The following is a 16,477-nucleotide window of genomic DNA, read 5'->3' on the forward strand; positions in this document are numbered from 1 at the left end:
CGTCCTAGGTGCTGAGATGTGCAAGAACCTGAGAAGTCTGGAATTGAAACATGGGAAGGATGAGAGGTAAGGCTTCAGAGACTAAAAAAGGTAAAACCATGAAAGGCCTTGTTGGTCATGCTAAGGCATCCGGGCCACAGGTTTTAAAGTCATGTCAACCTAGGAAAGTGGTAATTCCATTTGTCTTTTGGACAGATGCCTCTGAAATGGGAAGAAAAAAAGGTGGTGGGAGGAAGGATTCAGCGAGGACAGTGGATGGGCAACCACTACAGTCAACGTAGGTGAAAGAAGTTTGAACAACAAAAAGGGAGAGCAACTGGGATGGAAACTCATGGGTAGAAGTGAGAAATGTCTTTAAAGCAGCAATATTGTATTCATTTGTTTTTAAAGCAACACTATTAAAACAAAAAAAAGTACCATTTCAACATGAAAACCACAGAAACATTCATCTTGTCAAATTTTTCTTTTCCGAAAACAGGCGCTATTAATTCTTCCCTGAGTGGTGATTTGAAGAGCTTTTCAATGTCACAAGAAACAAAGATGTAGAGGACAAAGGCAACAGGTCATTTGGCAAAATAGGAGGATGGCTAAAATGGGTCTTTCTGTAACTGAGGGTGGGGCTTAACTATTTCATCCATCCTGTGTGGTAGACTTGAGGATAGCTCACAATAGTTTAACAAGTTTGTCTCATCTTTGCTATAAACAAACCTTTACCAAGATACTTTTGTAAAATGCTGGATAAACCACCTCAGTTAATAAAAATCTTAACTTTCAGTCCCTGAACATGCTCTATCAGCTCAGGCAACATAAACTTGTCTATATGTAGTTGTAACAATTTTTTAGTATTTTAAATTCAGTACTTACACATAAAATATAAACTTTCTAAATGTATTAAGATTGAATTAATATTTTTTCCAGTAACTGCAAATATGTGAAACATTGTTCTTTAAATCAGTGTTTTTTTTATTTTGCTTTGTCTGCTATCTCTTTATATATAGGAGCAAGTTAATAAAATTGCTGTAATAGTTAAGCTGAAAATGCTGTTATCTCTGGATGAAATATTAATAAAGATAATTAATGGCCTATTAAAAATAATCCATCTGGAATCAGCTATAAAACAGATTACATTTTCATTTTTCACTTTGATGAATTAAAATTGTACATAGCTATCACTGAATCACTTGGAAATCTTTTTCTACATTCTTCCATTCTTTGAAAAACATAGCTTGTCCATCTATAGCAATAGAACTTCATTTCCTCTAATCCCCAACTGTAGATCAAGGGCAAAGTAGAGCAGTAGAACCTGGTATTCTTGTAGTCTTTGACCATGTATAGCCCAGCTGACTGCTCTATGGATCTATGTTCATTATACATAGCTCTTTTACCTAAAGATTAAAACACAAATGCACATACACACTTTAGAACTTCTATAAAGGCTCATTGTGTTAACTCATGTCATGTCTACACTAGTCTTTCCATTCATTCAGTGAACCTATACTGATAGCCTTGATGAGCCAGACACTGTTACACATTAGGGATGAAGAAATGAACATGATTTAGTCCTGAATCCCAATGAGCTCTAATTTTATTGTGTGAAAAAAATAAATCTACATGGAGGAAAAAAAGAAAAAAAAGGTAAATACAGTCATAAAAAGAATTACAAGGAATCATGGGAATCCTCAGAATGATCCCCTCACCTCCCCTGGGAGTGGAAATAGGGGAAATACTTCCTGGAGTAGGCAGCACTTGGTCTTAATCCAAAGAGCAAAGAATCTCCTGAAATGAGGAGAAAAAGCATGCCAGGTATACTAATCATGGATGTTCTGTCATGTCCTCTTTAGGAGCTGTCATTCCTTTTTAGGAGCTGTGAAGAGGAGACCAGGAAAGAGTGCAGGCAGAGAACTTGCATGGTCACACTTGCTTTTTAGTATGATGGCTGATGGCTCCTGGTGTGATAGATGTCAGGTGGATAGGTCAAGGCAAAATACTTGAACATCTACTACCAGGATTATTAGATTTTAGGATAAAAGGAAAAGATTGAGAAATACTTAAGAGAAAATTACTAAGCATTATGAAGGCTTGAGGATTCAGTCCTATACTCAAAAATGTGGAAAACCTACTAAATTTTGGGCACTATTCTTGGTGCTGTGTATTTACTTAAAAAAAAAAAAAAGCAGCTATTTCTCTTGGAACTCTATTATCTACTGGTAGGAAAGAGATAATAAGCAATTTTTAAGTGAATAGACAATATTGTGGTTGGTGATTAAGTGGACTATAAAGAAAAACAAAGACTAGTAAGGGATATACGAAGTAATGAAGTAGACTGATTGTTCATATCCAGTTTTTCTCTAACTCCTCTCAGAGAACCAACTGAAGGGAAGGGTGAAGGTAGAGCAACAGAGAAAAGAAAGCTCTGTATGCTTTTACATCCTGTTCTTAGACTAAGAAACAGAGTTGGAAATAACTCACCTCAACTATATTAATTTTGGCACATGCTATTTTGTTGCAAGAACTAGGTAATTCCAGTCAACCTCTGGCCTGTTGTCCCACACTTGGGAAATACATACTTTGGCATTAAACCATAGTGGGACTCAACAGGAACCAACAATTGCGGACAGGACATAAACAGGAATGCCTTAATTTTAAAAAATAAAATGCAATTTTAATATTAGTCCCCCATAGTGCTGTTCCCGAAGTCAACAGACTTGTCTGAATCATCCATGGGATCTATGAGAATAGAAAATTGAGAACTTACTAGATTGCATTGCCCATAGCTGTTTCTACCACCAGGGTCCACAAAGGACACTTTAGCATGAGGAATAATTACCCTCATGAAGAAATTTATGACATAATCCTGGGGAATTCTGCTCGTCTTAGAGATGCAGATGGAAGAGAAATCCATGTAAGAGCTTAAAAGGCCAAAGTCTTCACTGTTCTTATTAAGACAGCCAGATTCAGGTCACTGCTCTGTGCCTGTTTATACATAAAGTAAGAATTTTTCATAATGAGTGAACTCATATTACAACAAAACAAAACCAAACCTATGTTTTTATTGGTGCTGTTAAGTTCACCCTCACCACTCTGCCTTGATAGATGGGGGTGTGTCTCATTCCTAGGGGTGACAAAATCAAGTATTGCCACTTACTCTTTTTAAAAATCTCTTGAAAGACGTACTATAGAATTATCTTAACACAAATATAAAGGCTATTGTTAAGTCTTGATCAAAGCGCTATTTTCATTTGGTAAAAATCTTAGATTCTCTAATAGGTTTTGCTGTTGCTCTGCAAATTCAGTTACATCTCTTTCTCAAGGATACACTCTTAACTTGAAATAACTTTCTAAATTAAAAAGATGTAAAAAATTACAGATCAATAGATAAAAAAAGATGACTGGCATTTACAATAAATTTGCCAATTTTACCAAAAATTTTTATTTTAGAACTACTTTTTCTGTTTCTTTATTGTTATCATCCTGGTTTAACCTAAAATCATACCTTATACCATGACTACTGCAATCATCTCCAATGCATCCTTGCCCCTTTGAAGTCAAGCTATACACAGTATGGATTTTTTAAATGATTTTTTAAGAGAAGGTGATTTTAAGGGAAAAGAAGTTCATATAATGATAAAAGGGTCAATACAGCACGAGGATATAACATGTACAACGAAGTAGCACATAGATGTATCAAGAAAAACTTAGAAATAATGGGTGAATATACTAATTAAAAATTTTAATGTTACACTTACATCAATGGATAGGGAATCCAGACAGAAAATCAGTAAGGAAATATTGGCATTAGACTTGTTAGACAAGATGGACTTTACAGACATATACAGAACATTCTATCCAAAAATCAACACAATACACATTTTTCTCAAGTGCACATAGAATATTCTCCAGGATAAATCATGTGTTAGTAAAACTTGTTTTGTGGCCTAAAATTAAAAACATTGAAATCACATCAAGCATTTTTCTAAACACAACAGTATAAAACTACAAGTTAAAAGAAGAAAACTGGAAAATTGACAAATACATGAAAATTAGATGACATGCTACTGAAAAACTAGTAGGTCAAAGAAGGAATAAAGAGAAATCAGAAAATACTCTGGTTCAATGAAAATGGAAATACCCACACCAAAACTTAAGAGATGCAGCTCAAGCAGTTCTGAGAGGAAAGTTCATAGTGGTCAGTACCTGCTTCAAGGAACAAGAAAAACCTAATAACCTAATTTTACACCCCCAAAATTAGAAAAGAACAAGTGAAGTCCAAAGTTAAAGGGAAGAATATAACAAAGGCCAGAGCAGAAATAGATGAAATAGACTCAAAAGAAAACAGAAGAGATCAATGAAACCCAGAGCCAGTTCTTTGGAAAGATAAACAAAATTAACATACCTTTAGCTAGACTCACCAAGAAAAAGGACTCAAAGTAAGAAATGGAAGGGAAACGTAACTGGTATCACAGAAATACAAAGGATCTTAAAAGACTACTATGAACAATTATATGCCAATAAATTGGACAATATACAAGAAATGAATAAATTTCTAGAAACACACAAACTACCAACACTGCATCATAAAGAAATAGAAAGTCTGAACAGATCAATTACTGGTAAGGAAATTGAATCAGTTATCAAAAACCTCCCAGCAAACAAAAGTTCAGGACCAGATGGCTTCACTGGTGAATTATACCAAACATACAAAAAAGAATACGAAGCTTCTTTAAGTCTTTCAAAAAGACAGAAAAGGAGGGAAAACTTCCAAACTCATTTTACAAGGCCAGCATTACCCTGATACCCAAACCAGATAAGGGCAACCCTTTAAGAAAACAAACAAATTAAATATATATATGTACCTTAAGATCATAGATGCAAAAAATCCTAAAAATATTAGCAAGCTGAATTCAACAATGCAGTAAAAGGATCATACACCATGATTAAGTCAGACATATTCCAGGAATGACAGGATGGTTTAACATCCACACAATCAACGTGATGTACCACATTAACAAAACCAAAGATAAAAAGGATATGATCATCTCAATAAATGCAGAAAAAGCATTTGACAGAATACAACATCCATTTATGATAAAAACTCTCAACAAAGTATGTATAGAGAGAATATACCTTAACATAATATAGGCCATATATGACAAGCCTACTGCTACCATCATACCTAATGATAAAAAGCTGGAAATTGTTCAAAGTTCGGTAACAAGACAGGATGCCCACTCATTACTTTTATTCAACATAGTTTTAGAAGTCCTAGCCAGAGATAATAAGCAAGAAATAAAAGGCATCCAAATTGGAAAGGAAAAAAAAACAAACTGTCACTATTTGCAGATGCATGATTTTATGCATAGAAAACTCTAAAGACTCCACACAAAAAAATTGTAAGAACTAATATATTAGGTTAACTTGCAGGATACAGAAATGCAATATACAGATCTATGATCAGTTGCATTCCTGTATATATATACACACACAATAATAATGAACTACAAGAGAAATTAAGAAAACAATCCCATCTATAATTACATCAAAAGAATAAAAACCTAGGAATAAATTTAACCAAGGAGGTGAAAGACCTATAAACTTAAAATTATAAAACACTGATAAAAGAATAAATGGAAAGAAATTCTGGCTGACAGACCAGAATGGATATTACCATGTCTATACTAATCAAAATAATCTACATATTCATTGTAATCCTTACCAAAATTTCAGTGGCATTTTTCAAAGCAATAGAACAAAATTCTAAAATTTCCATGGAACCACAAACACCCACAAATAGCCAAAGCAATCCTGAGAAAAAGCAAAGCCAGAGATATTATGCTTGATGTCAAACTATACTACAAAGCTAATCACAACTGTATGATCTTGGTATTAGAAACAGACTCATCTATCAATGTAACAGAATAGGTAGCGCAGAAATAAACCCACACGTATGTGGTCAATTATGTCAATGTATGACAAATGAGCCAAGAATATAAAATGGGGAAAGAACAGTCTCTAATAAGTACTGTTGAGAAAACCGGACAGCAACATGGAAAGAATGAAACTGGACCACTATCTTACACCTACACAAAAATTAACTCAAAATGGAATAAAGACTTAAATGTGTAAGACCTGGAACCATAAAACTCCTAAAAGAAAACATAGGTGATAAGCTTCTATACATAAGTCTTGGCAATGATTTTTTGGATTTGACACAAGAAGCAAAAGCAATAGAAGCAAAAATAAACTACTGGGACTACATCAAACTGAAAAGACTTCTGCAAAGCAAAGGAGATGATCAGCAAAATGGAAAGAACCTATAGAATGGGAGAAAATATTTGCAAATCATATATAGGATAGGAGGTTAATAACCAAAATAGAGAATTCATACAACTCAGTAGCAAAACAACCAACCTCTAAAACACACACACACACACACACACACACACACACACACAGGAAAAGAAAACATCAAAACCCCATGATTAGAAAGTAGGCAGAGGATCTGAATAGATTTTTTTTCCCCCAGACAGATGGCCAACAGATACATGAAAAGATGCTCAACATCACTCATCATCTAGAAGATGCAAATCACAGCCATAAGAAGATACCTAACCTCATGTCTCTGAGAATGGCTATTATCAAAAAGACAAGAAATAACAAATATTGGCAAGGATGTGGAGAAAGAACACTTGTGCACTATTGAGAATGTAAATTGGTTCAGCCATTATTGAAAACAGTATAATTGGTCCTCAGGAAATTAAAAATAGAACTATCATATGATCCAGCAATTCAATTCCACTTCTGGTATTTATCCGGGAAAAAAAAAAAAAAAACACAACACTAACTTCAAAAGATATGTGCACCCCCATGTGCCCTTCAGCATTATTTCCAATAGCAAAGCAACCTAAGTGTCCACTGATGGATGAGTAAACAGGATAGAAATGAACAACAGAACATCATCATCTAGCACAAAAACAAAAAAACCAAAAAACTTGCCATTTGTGACAACACAGATGGACCTTAAGGGCATTACTAAGTGAAGTAAGTCAGAGAGAAGGACAAATACTTTATGAGCTCACTTATATGTGTGTGGGGGAAACTACCACTCACACACACACACACACACACACACACCCCAAAAGCAAAACTTAATTCATACATATAAGAAACAGACCGGTGGTTTTCATAGGTAGGGGATAGGGAATAGGCAAAATGGGTAAAAAGGTACAAACGTCCAGGTATAAATAAGTCATGGGGATGTAATATACAAAACAGTTAATAATCTATTGTATATTTGAAAGTTCTAAGTCTTAAAACTTATCACAAGAATTATAACTATATATGCTAATAGATGTTAATTAGACTTATTGCTCCAATTTTACCATATATACAAATACTGAATCATTACGCTGTATGCCTGAAACTGACCTACTGTATGTCAAAATAGTTTAAACCTAAATTGGATATTACCTCCCTTTATTTTCACATATGATTATACTTAAATTAGATCCATACTCCTTGCTTTGTCCCACAAGATTCTGCCTACTTGTTCAAACTCATTTCACAGAATCCTCTCACTCCCTATATTCAAACCACAGAGCTTCTTTTGTTTTGCTGCCAGAACTTCTTTCCTACTTTACTCTTTAGAACATGCTTCTTCCACTACCTGAAATGATCTCGTATATACTTTTCATGTGGTTGCTTCTTTCTCGTACTTCACGTCTCAAATTTTTGTCACTTCAGCAAGGACTTTCCTAAAGTTTATTTAAAGATTTTATATTCAGCATCCTAACAGCTAATAAAGACCAGAAATTGCTTTTATTTTTATCCCCCACTAGACAATAAACTTCACAAGTACTCTACTTCCCCTTAAATGTGCACCCAAATCATAGAAGACCAGGTACAAAGCTCGTGTTCATTATACAGGTTTTGATCAAATGAATGACTAAATCAATACGTAGGTGACCTCAGCATCATGACAGTAGGAGTCTTTTCTCTCTTTTTAATAACTAGACATCTGTAACAGAACAAAAGTGCCTTGGCATACTGCACCACAGGATCCAGATTGCTAGTTAACACGTGCACCCAAAAGTAAACAAATGGTTCAATAGATGTACTTTGTCAGATGCTTTTTCTACAATATCCATTCATGACAAAAACCCTCAAACAATGTAGGTTTAGAGGGAACATACCTCAAGATAATAAAGGCAATGTATGAAAAATCCACAGCTACATTATCCTTAACAAGCTAAAACAGGTTTTCTTCTACAGCCAATAACAAAACAGGGATGTGCATTCTCACCACGTTTATTTAACATAGTACTGGAACTCCTAGCTACAGCCATCAAACAATAAAAAGAAATAAAAGGCATCCAAATCGGCAAGGAAGAAGTCAAACTTTCACTGTTTGCTGATACATGATACTCTATATAGAAAAACCTGAAAGACTCCACCAAAACACTGCTAGAACTGATAGATTCAGTGAAGTTGCAGGATACAAAAATCAATGTACAGAAATTGGTTTCATTTCTACACTGATAATGAAGAGAAACTAAGCAATCAATCCCATGTGCAGTTACACCAGAACAATGACATACATAGGAATAAACCTAGCCAAATAGATGAAAGACCTGTACTCTGAAAACTACAGAACACTTATTAAAGAAATTGAAGATGACACCAAGAAACAGAATGACATTCCATGCTCATGCATTGGTAAAACAGATATTGTTAAATTGTCTATACTACCCAGAGAAATCTACTCATTTAATACAATCCCTATCAAAATGCCACCAGCATTTTTCACCGAGCTAGGATAAACAATCCTAAAATTTGTATGGAACCACATAAGACCCTGAATAGCCAAAGCAATCCTGAAAAAGAAAAACAAAGCTGGAGGCATCACAATTCCAGGCTTCAAGTTTTATTACAAAGCTGCAGTCATCAAGACAGAATGGTACTGACAAAAAACAGACACATGGATCAGTGGAACAGAATAGAAAACTCAGAAATGAACCACAACTATATGGTCAATTATTCTTTAATAAAGCAGGAAAAATATCCAATGGAAAAAATGACAGTCTCCTCCACAAATGGTGTTGGGAAAACTAAAGAGCAACATGCAAAAGAATGAATGAAACTGGGCCACGATCTTACACCATACACAAAAATAAATTCAAAATGGATTAAAGACCTAAATGTGAGACCTGAAACAATAAAAATCCTAGAAGAGAACACAGACAGTAACTTCTTTGACATTGGCCTTAGAAACTTCTTTCTAGCTAGGTCTCCTGAGGCAAGGGAAACAAAAGCAAAAATGAACTATGGGGACTTCATTAAAAAAGCTTCTGCACAGTTAAGGAAACAAAACTGAAAGTCAACCTTCAGAATGGGAGAAGGTATTTGCAAATGACGTATCTGATAAAGAGTTAGTAACCAAAATATATAAAGAACTCCTAAAATGCAACATCCAAAAAATGAGTAATCCAATTAAAAAAATGGGCCAAAGACCCGAAAAGATGCCTAACAGATGCATGAAAAGATGCTCAACATCACTCACAGAGAAATACAAATCAAAACTATGAGTTATCATCTCATACCTGTCAGAATAGCTAAAATGAACAACAGAAGAGACAGGTATTGGCGAGGATGAGGGGAGAGTGGGGAACCCTCTTGCTGTGGTGGGAATGCAAACTGATAGAGCCACTCTGGAAAACCGTATGGAGATTCCTCAAAAAGTTAAAAATAGAACTACCCTACAATCCAGCAATCATACTACTAGGTATTTACCCAAAGAACACAAAAATACTAACTCAAAGGAATACGTACCCCCTGATGTTTATAGCAGCATTATCAACAATAGCCAAATTATGGAAGCAGCCCAACGGTCCATGAATTCATGAATGTATAAGGAAGATGTGGTATGTATGTATGTATGTGTATGTGGATATATGCATAATGGAATGTTACTATTCCATTTTCAAGGACATAGATGGAGCTAGAGAGTATTATGCTAAGCAAAATAAGTCAGTCAGAGAAAGACAAATACCATATGACTTCACTTATATGTGGAATTTAAGAAACAAAACAAGTGAGCAAAGGGGAAAAAAGAGAATAGAGAGAGGAAGGCAAACCAAGGAACAGACTCTTAACTATAGAGAACTGATGGTTACAAGAGGGGAGGTAGGTGGGGGGATGGGTTAAATAGGTGATGGGGATTAAGGATTGCACTTGTAATGAGCACCAGGTACTGTATGGAAGTGTTAAAAAACAAAAACAAAAAAACACTATGTTATATACCTGAGAATATTTCTCTGTATGTTAACTGGAATTTAAGTAAAAACTTAAGGGGTGCCTAGGTGGCGCAGTTGGTTAAGCATCTGACTCGATTTCGGCTCAGATCCTCATCTTGGGTTGTGAAACAGAGTCCCACACTGGGCTCCGCACTGGGCGTGGAGCCTGCTTAGAATTTTCTCTCTCCCTCTGCCCGTCCGCACCTCCATGTGAGTGCCTGCTAACTTTGTCTCTACGAAAAAAGAAAAAGAAAAAGAACTACAAACTTAAGGTAATAAAGAACATATAAAATTGGTGTATAGAAACAAATGGCAAAAGTAGGCTGAGTTTAAAGAAACAAAAGCTGAGAACTTCCTAAACCTAAGGACTTAAATATACATATCCAGCAAGCTGACAGAAGACTTCATTACCTCAATGCAAAAATACCTTTTCCAAGACATATTATATTGGAACTGTCAAAAAAAAAAAAAAAAAAAAAATCAATGGTAAAGAATCTTAAAGACAACCATGGGAAAGAAGTCACTTACAAAAGATCCCCCATTAGGCCATCAACAGATTTCTCAGCAGAAACTCTATAGGCCGGGAGAGAGTATATGACACATAGATGACATACTCAAAGTGTTAAAAGATAAAAACTGCTAGCCAAGAATACCTGATCCATAAGTTATCTTTCAGATAGGAGGAAGAAATAAAGGCTTTCTCAAACTAAGAAAAGTTGAGGGAGTTCACCACTAACAGACTTGCAAAAAATGCTGAAAAGAATTCAAGGTGGGCTGAAAAGATGATAATCAGAGACAGGAAAACATATCAAAGTGCAGAACAGTCTGATGAAGTTGAAAAATAGAATTAGAAAACTAACTCTGCTAGAATGTGTGTTAACCACAGAAGTATAGTATAAAAGTTAAAGAGTATTAAAAATGATCATAGTGACTATAATTTATTGAAAAGCATAAAAGCGTAAAGCATAAAAGTGGTAAACTGTGACATCAGATATACAAAAAGGAGGGGTGAAAGGGTAGAGACTCCATAGGCAAATGGAGATTAGTTACCAGCACAAAATGGACAGTTTTATCTGTGAGAAGTTTTAAGTAAGCTTCATCATAACTGCAAAGCAAAAGTCTGGAGTAGATTAATCAGCATAAAAAAGGGGGAGACAGAGCATATCACTGTGGAGAAGTACCAATTTATAAGGGTAGGCAGAAAAAGGAAAAATACCTGAGAGATACACAACCAGAGGCAAATAATAAAATTGGCAGTGGTAAGTCCTTACATATCAATATTCATTCTTAGTATAAATGGGTTGAATTCATCAATCAAAAGGTATAGAATGGCCGGATAGAGAAACAAGACAATCATATGATGCCTACAGGAGACTCATTTCACCTTTAAAGACACACATACACTCAAATTTTGAAGGGACAGAAGAATATATCTCATGCAAGTAGAAACCAAAAGAAAGTAAGGATAGCAATACTTAGACAAAAGAGACTCCAAGCCAAAAAAATAAAAAAAAGAAACCAAGATTATTTAGTAAAGGAGTCAATATATCAAGAATATACCAACGGATGTATACACATCCATTATCAGAGCCCCTAAATGTATTAATACTAACAAACCTGAAGAGAGAAATAGACAATTATACAAAAACAGTAGGGGAGTTCAACACCACACCGTCAGTAATGGATCACCCAAACAGGAAAAAAAAAAAACAAGGAAATGCTAGAATTGAACCATACTTTAGACCAAACAGACTTGACCTATATAGAACATTCCATCTAATAGAAGAATATATAGTTTCCTCAAGTGCACATGGAACATTCTCCAGGATAGAACATAGAATAGGACACAAAATAATACTTACCAATATTTAAGAATGAAATCATAATTTTTTTTTGACCACAATGGTATGAGACTAGAAATTAGTAAGAAAAAGCTAGAAAGTCTACAAATATGTTGAAACTAAACAACAAATTTCTGAACAACCAATGGGCCAAAGAAATCAAAAGGGAAATCAGAAAGTTAACTCAACTGAACATAATAATAAAGGGAAAAAAAGAAAGTTGACTCAAAACAAATGAAAATGGAAAAACAACTGATCAAATCCTATGGGATCCTGCAAAAATAGTTGAGGAAAATTTATAGCAATAAATGGATACATTAAGAAATCAGATCTCAAACTAAGTCAACACCTCAAACAACTAGAAAAAGAACAAATTAAGTCCAAAGTTGTCAGAAGGAACTAATTAAGGTCAGAGGGGAAATAAATGAAATAGGGATCAGAAAAACCGGAAAGATCAATGAAAGTGACTTTTTAAAAACAAAATTGACAAACCTTTAGCTAAACTAAGAAAAAAGGACTCAAAATTAGAAAAGGAAGAGGAGACGTCATAACTGATACCACAAATATATAGAATCATAAAAGACTATTGTGAATGATTACATGCCAAAAGATTATATAATCTAGAAGAGCCAAATTTCCAGAAACACACAACTTATCAAGACTGAATTAGAAAAATCTGAACAAGTCAATAATGAATAAAGGGTTTAAATCACTTATCAAAAACCTCCCAATACAGAAAATCCCAGGACCAGATGGCTTCACTGGTGAATTCTACCAAACATTTAAGAAAAACATTAATGCCAATTCTTCTCAAACTCTTCCAAAGGGGGGGAAAAATGAACTGGAGGAAATGTTTCCAATCTCCTTCTACAGGGCCAGCATTAGCCTGATGCCAAAGCCAGATATGGACACTACAAGAAAAGACTACTATACAACAATATTACTTATGAAAATAGATGAAAAAATTAACAAAATATTAGGGGACTGAAATAAAGAACACATTAAGAAGATTATACACCATGATCAAGTAGGATTTATCCCCTCAACTCAAGGATGATTCAACATACACAGATCAATAAATGTAATACATCACTTTAATAGAATAAGAGATAAACATAAATGCCAAAAAAGTATGTGATAAAATATCACATCTTTTTACAATATAAACCCTCAACAGATTGTGTATAGAAGAAACATACCTCAACATAATAAAAGCCATATATGACAAACTCACAGCTCACATTATATTCAATGTTGAAAAACTGAAAGCTTTCCTTTTAAGAACAGGAAAAAGACAAGATTGCCCTCTCACTCTCACCTCTCTTAATACAGTACTGGAAGTCCTAGCTGGAGAAATTAAACAAAACCAAAAAAATGGCATCCAAATCAGAAAGGAAGAAGTAAAATTTCACTATTTGCAGTTGATATTTTGTACAAAGAAAATGTCAAAGACTCAACCAAAAAACTATTCAAACTAAGCAACTTCAGTAAAATTCCAAGATATTAAAAAAAAAAAATCACACAGAAATCATTTACGTTACTATGCACTAATTATGAGGCATCTGAAAAATAAAACTATCCCATTCACCATAGCACCAAAACAATAAAATACCCAGTAATACATTTAACCAAGTGTAAGATCTGTACAATGAAAACCACAAAACTTACTTGAAAAAAATTGAAGTAGATACAACACATGGAAAAAACAACCTGTGTTCATGGATCAGAAGCATTTTGTTAAAATGTCCATGCCACCTAAAGCCTTCTACAGAATCAATGTAATCGCTTCAAAATTCAAATGTCATTCTTCACATAGAGAAATGGAACCACCAAGGACCCCAAATAGCCAAAGCTAGAACAAAGATGGAGGGATCACATTTCCTGATTGCAAATTATACTACAAAGCTATTGGAATAAACACAGTATTATTGGCATAAAAATGAAACAGACCAATGAAAGAGTCGAGAGCTCAGAATAAAACCCATGCATTTTCAGTCAACTAATACTTGACAAGAGAAGAAATAACACCTAACCAGGAAATAGTATCTTTAAATGGTGTTGGGAGAACAATGCAGTAGAACAATGAAATTGGACCCCTATTTTACAGCACTCAAAAAATTAACTCAAAATAGATCAAAGCCTTAAATATAAAACCTGATACCAGGAAACTCCTAGGAAAAATGTAGTGAAGAAGCTCTTTAGCACTGGTTTTGGTAATGATGTTTTGTATAGGTCACCAGAACAACAAAAAACCAAATAGGACTACATCAAACTTAAGCTTCTTCGTAGCAAAGGAAACAATCAACAAAATGTAATGGCAACACAGTGGATGGGAGAAATTTTTTGCCAACCATGTATCCAATAGCAGGTTAATATCTAAAATATACAAAGAACACATTCAATCTAATTATGAAATAGGCAGAGAAACAGATATTTTCCCACAGACATCCAAATGGCCAACAGGTACACGAAAAGATGCTCAACATAACTAACCATTAGGGAAATGCAACTCAAAACCACAGCGAAATAACACCATATACCTGTTAGAATGGTTATAATTAAGAAGACAAGAAATAAGGAGTGTTGAGGAGATATGGAGAAAAGGGGACCCTTGTACACTGTTGGTGGGAATGTAAATTGGTTCAACCACTATGGAAAACAATATTAAAGTTACTCAAAAATTAACTGATCTTTGATGTACTGTATGGTGACTAACATAATAAAATAAAATTTAAAATTAATCGATCTACTATAGGATACAGCAATCCCACATCTGGGTATATACCCAAAGGAAATGAAAATAGAGTATCCAAGAAATATATATACTCCCATGTTCATTGCAGCATTATTCACAATAGCCTAATATGGAAACAACCTAAGTGCCCATCAACAGATGAATGGATAAAGATGTGATCTATATATGATAGATATACATCTCATATCTAAAAAATGAAATACTTGGCCATAAGAAAGGACATCCTACCATTTGTTACAATATGGATAGACCCTGAGGACATTACACTAAGTAAAGTAAGTCAGACAGAGAAAGGCCCATACTGTAGGATATCACTTATATGTGGGATTTAAAGAAGTCAAACTTGTAAAAACAGTAGAATGGTGGTTACCAGGAATTGAGAGGTGGGGAGGGGTGGATAGGACAGATGCCATCAAACTGTTTAAATTTACAATGAGTACTACATAAGTCCTAGAGATTTAATGCACAGTATAGTGAATATACACACCAATATTGCTTTATAATCAAACTTGCTAAGAGACTGGAACTTAATTATTCCAACCACTAAGAAATAACTCTGTAATGTGATATCAGTGCTAATTATCACTACAATGGCAATCACTACCATATAGAAATCAAATTGACATGTTGGAACCTTAAACTTACACAACACTGTAAGTCAAACATATTTCAATGGGAAAAAGGAAAATCAGTTTTTAGAAAAATAAGCCAATACATATATAAAAACCAAAAAAAATTAAAGTCAACCAGGTTTGGCTTCCATAAAATGGGTCCACAACTTGTTTCTGAGGTGTTTAATGTTTCTCTGAGTCAAATCACTGAAGAAAATTTTATAGAGTAACCCAGGAAGCAGAGCAATGATATCAACAATTAAAAAGTTATTAAGCCTCAAGTTGCATTCATATGATGATACAGGCATATCTTAAAGAACAGCTAATCCATTGGCAATGAAGACAAAACTGTCATTTACCTGAGTTCTATAACAGAACTGAATTCAACTTACCATTGTTATTGAGAAAGCTTATTAGAACATAAGACTTTGATGATAGAGACCAAAATCTTTTTTCCTCCAGAGTTTGCCAAACATGAATTCTTTCATACATTCTGTAAAATTCCTAACCATTTTAGTCTTAAAAAAATAAGCCACAAACTAGAGTATGAAATTCATTAAGTTCCATTATAATCATTAGTCTCAGCAACCCCATCAACATTTATCCCAACTATATTTAGTCTCATTCTTTTCCTCATTTACCCGTATCTTTCAAATTCTCTCAAGGTTCAAAAAACGCAGTCTTCTTCCCGATTAACAGCTCACAAAATTCTCCCAGATGACTTTTTTTCCTACAGTTTTATTCTATTAGTTTGGGTATACTTATATATTGCATTGTAAAACATTTTAAATCAATGTTTTCGGGGTGCCTGGGTGGCTCAGTCGTTAAGCGACTGCGTTCGGCTCAGGTCATGGTCCCGGGGTCCTGGGATCAAGCCCCCCATAGGGCTCCCTGCTCAGTGGGAAGTCTGCTTCTCCCTCCTACTCCCCCTGCATGTGTTCCCTCTCTTGCTCTGTCTCCCTCAAATAAAAATCTTTTAAA

At 34.6% G+C, this 16,477-nt stretch overlaps 1 protein-coding gene across 1 annotated transcript in view; it reads right to left on the bottom strand.

The window, feature by feature from the left end:
• THSD7B (thrombospondin type 1 domain containing 7B) overlaps positions 1–16,477 on the bottom strand; it is an 870,666-nt gene that overhangs the window by 214,930 nt on the left and 639,259 nt on the right. The window lies entirely within an intron of this gene.

Source organism: Phoca vitulina, unplaced genomic scaffold (assembly GCF_004348235.1).
Source record: "Phoca vitulina isolate PV1807 unplaced genomic scaffold, GSC_HSeal_1.0 scaffold1, whole genome shotgun sequence".
NCBI lineage: Eukaryota > Metazoa > Chordata > Mammalia > Carnivora > Phocidae > Phoca > Phoca vitulina.